The following is a 7266-nucleotide window of genomic DNA, read 5'->3' as shown; positions in this document are numbered from 1 at the left end:
TTCTCAACCTTGACAGCAAGGTTTTGAATAGAATTTGCCATTGAATCATTGGTCTGTTTTTGATTAGTGACAAAATTCTCCATAAGGTTTTCTAATCTTGAAACACTTTGTTGAATTGAGGGTGTCTGTACTGGATTTCCTTCCCTATTAATGAAGTGATTGGACGGACGGAAATTAGGTTGCTGATTGCTAGTTCCTTGAACTGGGTTATTCTTCCAAGAAAAGTTAGGATGATTCTTCCAACCAGGGTTGTATGTGTTGGAATATGGATTACTCTTCTCTCTTCGAGGAGTGTCATAGAAATTATGAGAAGCTACCACCTGTTCAGTAGTATCTTCTTTTTCTCCAGTAAAAATTGAGGTACAATCTACTGCAGTGTGCCCTTGTTCCCTACAAAGGTCACATACTTGATTTGTAGCCACTGAATTAACCTTAGCTTTTTCCATCTTGTCTAATCTTTGATTAAGAGTATCAAATTTTGCTAAGAGTAACTCAATATTGTTCACTTCATATCGCCCCGGAGTTCCTTTCCTTGCTGTGACTTCTCTTTCACTGTATTGGCTGTGATTTGAGGCTACATTTTCCAAAATAATCATGCAGTCATTAATAGGTTTCCCCATGAAAGATCCTCCAGCTGCTGAGTCTAATATCATGGTGCTTTGTTGGTCCAATCCTTCAAAGAAAAATTGGATGGTAAGCCAACGATTGAAGCCATGTTGTGGGCATGCTTGAAGATATCCTTTGAACCGCTCCCATGCTTCATAAATAGTCTCTCCAGTGCCTTGTTGGAAATTAGTGATTTTCTTCCTCAATTCTTTAGTTTTAGAAGGAGGAAAGAATTTCTCTAGAAAAGCTCTTTCACATAATTCCCAAGTTGCTATCTTTTCTCTAGGCACTGTTCTTAGCCACACCTTTGCCTTATCTCTCAAGGTGAGTGAGAATAAGCGGAGTCGCATTCCATCAGAAACTTCATCATCAAATTGCTGGGTCTCACAGATTTCCAAGAACCCCTCTAAGTGGTCATTAGGATCTTCTGATGGTAGTCCTCCAAAGGTGTTCTGTTTGAGCATATTCACCAGAGAAGCTGGTACAGTAGCTCCAGTTTGCATCTCCCCTCCAGGTATCCCACGAGCTACGGGTGCAGAGTAGTCCCGAAGCGGTAAATTATTTCGTTGTGCAGCCATGTCAAATTCTCTAGAAAGGTTTCTTTTCCTTCTCAGGAGAGTTCTTTCAATCTCAGGATCTAGTGGTGTTGGTTTCCCAAGACGTAGAGATATCTTTTGCATTAACCCTAAGGCACTGCAAAAAAAAAAAGAAAGTGACCCGTGAAATCTGAATTGGAGAAGTAAACACTAAAAAAAAAAAAAAAATTATTTATTTATTTAAATTTTTTTTTTTTTTTTTTAAAAAAATTCGAATTAAAATAATTGTAATTTAAATCAAGAGACGTAGTCCCCGGCAACGGCGCCAAAAACTTGTTGTGTGGAAAACCGCAAGTGTACGGTTGTCGTCAAGTAATAAATATCGAATCACAGGGACTACGTGTTTGACCTAGAATTACTAGTATTTTAATTTGAATTTTAAAACAGATAGAATGTTTGTTTTGAGATGATAAGATCAGATTCGCTGGTAAAAGAGATAGTAATGCAACTAATGAATAAGATAAAACTTTAAGATAAGATAAGGAGATTTCCGGGAATCTAGGGTTCGCACAAAGAGTTCCAACAATATTGAATTATTATTTTCATTAATTAATTCTATTCCATCTTGAAGGTAGTCTTAACCTAATTTAATCCTTGCACCTTCTCAGGCTACGAGGACGTGTTTAATTAAAATTAATCCCTACTCTCGTGGTAATTACGTTCAATTAAACCCATTAAGATCTTTGTTAATCTATTACTCCTCGAAAGCTTAAATCAACTCTCGTGATTTAACACTCAAGTCTGTTCCTTTAGGTTCCGATAATTAGGTTCTCCTCTCAGTTCATCCCTAATTATCTATGATTATGAAAATTAAGATTAATTGTTTATCATAATTATAATCAAGTTCTCCTCTCAGTTCATCCTTAATTAATGTTATTATGAAAACAATAATGTTAAAGTTCATATATAAAATATAAAAGAACAAATCAAGAATTGGAATAAAATTAAGAAACTGAATAATGCACTAATAAAGAGGTTCTCAGAGGCTAAGCCCTGATCCTAGAAAAAGGGAAACTACTCACAGGAGTTCATAGTAGTTCTCCAAGAAAAGAAGAATAAAAGAAAAGCAAACCTTAGAGTCGATGGCACAGGCGCCCAACCTTCTCTAAGTGTCAAAAACTAAAAAACTGTCTCCGAAAACAAAAGTCCTGTTCTAGGCTAACCTCATCTAATTTATAACCTAAAAGGGTAAAAAGGTAAAACTACCAAGATAAAAATTACAAAAATAAAAATAAAACATAAAACTTAAAAAGCTGGGACGCGAAGTGAATCACGGCCGTGACTGAGAATCACGACCGTGATCTTCTCTGGAGCACGTCTATGAAGGGTCAGTGGCGTTCACGGGTGTGATTGGGAGTCACGGCCGTGATTTTCTCTGGTGAATCACGGGCGTGATTTAGAATCACGGCCGTGATTTTCCCTGTAGCTCAGCATTTCCTCTTTAATTCTTAAATCTTGATCCTGCTCAGAGAAAACACAACACATACCAAGAAAAGCATAAAATAGGAAAATGATATAAAAATTTATTAAAAACATGAAAGATATGCATGATTATGCTATGAATTCTTGTGAATTAAAGTGCTAAAATACGAGTAAAATACACAACATCAATTATCCACAATGAGAGAACAAGCATTATTAAGAATTTTACACCTTGTGTGAAAAATATTCTCTCTTTGTGAAAGGTGAGACTCATGAGGTTGGTTTCCTAGAAGCCTTCTAATCATTAGAAGTTGACCATCACAAGGATATGCACTTTCAATGGGATGGTCTTCCTCACTTGATTCACTGTCACTTGAAGTAGTGGAACTAGATTCATCAACACTACTATAAATGTCTTGCCCCTTCAAAATCATCACCTTTTTAGTTGGGCATTGAGAGGCTATGTGTCCTCTCCCAAGACACTTAAAGCATTTGATATCACTAGTTTTGCTACTGGAAGTGACAATATTTTTATTTTTCTCATTTTCTTTTTCTTTTTCATTGCCAAATTTCTTAGAGGTATCAAATTGACCCTCCCTCTTGTAGTCTTTCTTAACATAAGAGCTAGATTGAGTTTTTCCTTTAAAAGAAGATTTTCTCAAATTTTGTTGTTCCACCCTTATACAAAGTTGGACCAAATCATCAAGGTCCCTATAAGGGAGTAACTCAACTTTATCTCTTATGTCAAAATTTAGACCACTCAAAAACCTAGCAATGGTCAATCTTTCCTCTTCCCTTATGCCAGCCCTCATGAGATACAACTCCATCTTTTGTCTATACTCCTCAACACTCATACCCTTTTGTTGGAGTCTTTGGAGCTTATCCATAAGCTCCCTATTATAATAAGAAGGTATGTGCCTTCTTCTCATAGCACTCCTCAACTCATTCCATTAAGTGATGGGAGGATCATTGTGAAGTCTTCTCTCTCTTTCCAAGGATGTCCACCAATACATGGCTTGTCCTTGAAAAGCTAGAGTGGCTAAAGGAACTTTTCTTTCCTCACCTACTTGATGACAAGTGAAGATTTGCTCCACTTTCATCTCCCAATCCAAGTAGGTGTCCACATTATCTTTTCCATGAAAGTAAGGGAGATCAACCCTTGATTCCCTCACTTTGTGTTCTTTAATGACTCTCCTAGGTGGGGGTTGATAGTAAGCATCCATTTGTATACTACCATCATTATTTTGACTTTGAGAATCATTGGAGCTCTTGGTTGAGCTCCTAGAAGAACCTTTTGGACTTTTATTTTTATTTAATCTTTTCAAAAGTTTTTCTTCTCGTTGCTTAATCTTTTGAATCTCTTGTTCTAAAGCCATGATTTGTACTTCCTTTTCAAGTTTTTATTTTTCTTTTTGAAGTATTTCATCATGCTTCCAAAGTTTTAGTACCTCAACCTCCTTGACAATTCTTTTAAAACTTTTAGGAGATTCAAAGTCACTACTACTTTGAGAATGTTGACTCATGATTAAGCAATAAGATTTTATATGCTATGCAAAAAGTTATAAAATGTTTTTGGTATTTTCTAGGAATGAAAATAACACTTGGAAGTCTAAGTGTACAAGTTGCACTATCAAGGGAGGTGAGCTACAAAGAGCCACTTAATAACCAAGACTTTTCAAGTGGAAATCACTAAACTCCTTTATGGTACTTCCAATTCCCCAAAACTTTTCACAAAAATTTTGAATGCCTTTTCACAATTTGTTTGTTTTTGAGACTAAACTAAATGTGAGCAAGTAAAACTACACAAGTCTAGACGTTTCAAGGAAGCAAAATAAAGCAATTAAAAGACAAAGAACTTAAAGGAAGCAAGATAAGTAACTAGTCGGGTTCCCTAAGTGGAAGCTTGAAACATATGAAATTTCCAAGCCACTTCCACTAGCACTACACGTGAGGATGCTAACAAGGATTTAGATATACCTGACCAGCTTCTTAATACTCCCTCCAAGCTTTACAAATTGATTTTAAAATACAAAAGAGATTGAAAAATTTAAACTAGCCTAGAAAGCAATAAATAGCGGTTTTGGTGACCAACTAGTGACGGATTGTTGTGCAAATTTTCCAACAATCAAGTGTTTAATCCGCCACTAATCCTTCAATATGATGCTACTGGACCTGCAAAAGAAACACAACAAAGAGTTTAATGGTGGCTGCCTCACAAGGTGAAAGGAATGGTCACTCAAGTGAAGGAAGTTTAGGAGAAGTTTTGGTCACTAAATTAGGTCAAATTTTTAGGTCTTAGTGTCCAAATTTTTCCTACTCTTTGTTGAGCAATGCTTGTTCCTTGATCAAGGATTTGAGGCCAATTCCAGCACAGGGAAATTATTGAAATAAAACTAGACAAGCAATAAAAGCACAATTTGAAAAGCTTATACCAAAAGTTAAGAGTAATATGTATATATGACAAGACTCAAAGAGGTTCAACAAGTAAAACTGGAAAATAAGACTCCAAATAAAGCTAGCACTCAGTTAGGAATGTTCCTAGATAGGTACTAGAGTAGATGAACAAAACAAAAAAAATTTGAAAGCAATTGGATAAGTATAGCACAAGTAGTAGTCAAAACAATAACAAGGAATCAAGTGATTTTTCACCAATGTACACCTCTCGGCTTTTTCACTTTAAAATGCTTTCTCTAATTTTTTTTTAATTATTTCTTTTTCTATATTCAAGTTAAGAGTCCAGAGAGTATATTTGCCTTTTGTTTCAAATTTTTCTAAGATTCCAAGCTATAGAAACCGAGACTACAAGTTAGCCAAAAATTAGGTCAAAATTCAAGTAAACTTGAGAAACTAGTGCACTAGTCTTTAGGTTTTGGTTTGGATTCCTTTTGAACTCTTTTTCTTTTGAACTTTAGGTCTTTTATTTTGATTTAGGCTCTGTTTTATCTCTGTTTTCAGCCTCTAATTTTTTTTTAAAATTGAATCCACAAGAAAGAGTGCACTAGAAGTAGAATTAAGCACTTGAAATTTTGAGTCAAAATTGTTTTTATAAGATTTTCAATGGAAAGTGATTTGAAAACTTAAGAACACAATAGAAACCTAACTCTAAGGAAACTTGCTAGGACTAATAGAAAATCATGAACACAATAAGGTAAAAGAAAAATCACATATAGGTAGGCACGAATGAAGTATGACCGAAACAACAATGTAGACACAAAATTCAAAATAACACTAGGTTAAACATGCTATTCAAGGAATTTGCAACATATAAGGACTAAACACAAACTTCTAAGACAAAACATAGATTCAAAACCAAAATCTAAATGCAATGCATGAGGTCCAATCACGGACACATACAAGGAATGGAGAGACTCAAAATAAACTCAAAATTAGCACAAAGCAAATAGTTCCTAAAACATTGATTGTGGAAGAAAATCAAGAACAATCAACCATGGATCTATGAACACAAAATATGAATTAAAACATATAGATCTGAAGAGAAACTCAAACAAGACAAGGAGAAATACAAGAACACAAGCACGGACACAAAAACAAGTTGAAGAACTTATCTCCTTGAAGACCTTGCTCTTGATACCAAAAATGATGGAGGTGAGTAGTAGGAGTGAAGCTCATACTCTTCCTAAACTCCTCCTAGGCTTGGATCTTCTTCAATGGAGATAGAAACACACTTGAAGAACTCGTGAAGATGAAGAACAATCTGCGAAAATGGAAGAAGGAAGCATCCAAGCTCAAAGCAATTTTTCCTATTTTTGTATTTTATGCAATTGCCTCATGAAGAGGTCTTTGAAAATTTCTTTATGGCCAATACGGCCGTATCCATTTCAGTATGCCCGTATTGAATTGAAAATTTGTTCATAACCCTAATTTTGGTACGGGCGTACTGAACATGATACGGACGTATTGTTTTTCTGAAGTTTATATTTTTTTGTTTTGTTTTTTTTTGTTTTTTTTGTTTTTTTTTTTTTGTGTTTTTTTTTTCAATAAACAGAAAATAAGTGATCTTCCAGTACACCTATCATCTGTATGCATGTATGCGGTATGATGCACCTAATTCTATTTGATTCATTTTTCAAAAGAATTAACCGATGCGTTTCTCTGTTTGGATTTTGCCATTCCTCTAGACGGGCTGTGTGCTGCCGATTTCTGTAACCGAGGAATGATGCATGTTATATTGAGATTTGGTGTCATCAACCAAATGATTTTCCTTTCCTCTAGAAGATGTGTCAACCCTCCTATTGACTACTATATCTCCATGTTTCCACTAGATTATTCAAAAATCGTTTGGGACAAGAGAGAAAAGAAGGAAAGGATATATATTTTTTTGTGTTTTAGAGGGGATTATTTATTTTTTGAAAAATGGATTTTGTAAGAATGGCTTGGCCAATGGTAGGCTTAAATGTTTAGGCTTGTTTGCTTAAACACTTATGAAGTTAAGCACATCTTTGTTATTAACGATTGTGCTTTGATAACTTGGATAGCTTTTCTTGAGCCTTTTGTTGAATTCAATTGGTGGTACCATCATGGATTTATTCTGTTTTTCGATTGTCCTTATTTTTGCCTAAAACACCCTTTTGTGGCGTTTTAGCGGACTTTTGTTTTTGTTCATTTTTGCAACCCTAACTTT

The 7266-nt window shown here is 35.0% G+C and overlaps 1 non-coding gene across 1 annotated transcript; it reads left to right on the top strand.

Annotated features, from left to right (window-relative positions):
• The first annotated feature begins 708 nt into the window (after nucleotides 1-708).
• On the top strand, nucleotides 709-815 carry LOC145956625 (small nucleolar RNA R71). Its single transcript, XR_014432864.1, has one exon. It is a non-coding gene; the product is annotated as a small nucleolar RNA R71 (small nucleolar RNA).
• Nucleotides 816-7266: the final 6451 nt, after the last annotated feature.

This window comes from Cajanus cajan, chromosome 3, assembly GCF_000230855.2.
Source record: "Cajanus cajan strain Asha chromosome 3, NIPB_CcT2T_4, whole genome shotgun sequence".
NCBI lineage: Eukaryota > Viridiplantae > Streptophyta > Magnoliopsida > Fabales > Fabaceae > Cajanus > Cajanus cajan.
The sequence above is the reverse complement of the archived record's forward strand: the minus strand, read 5'-3'. Positions and strand labels throughout refer to the sequence as shown.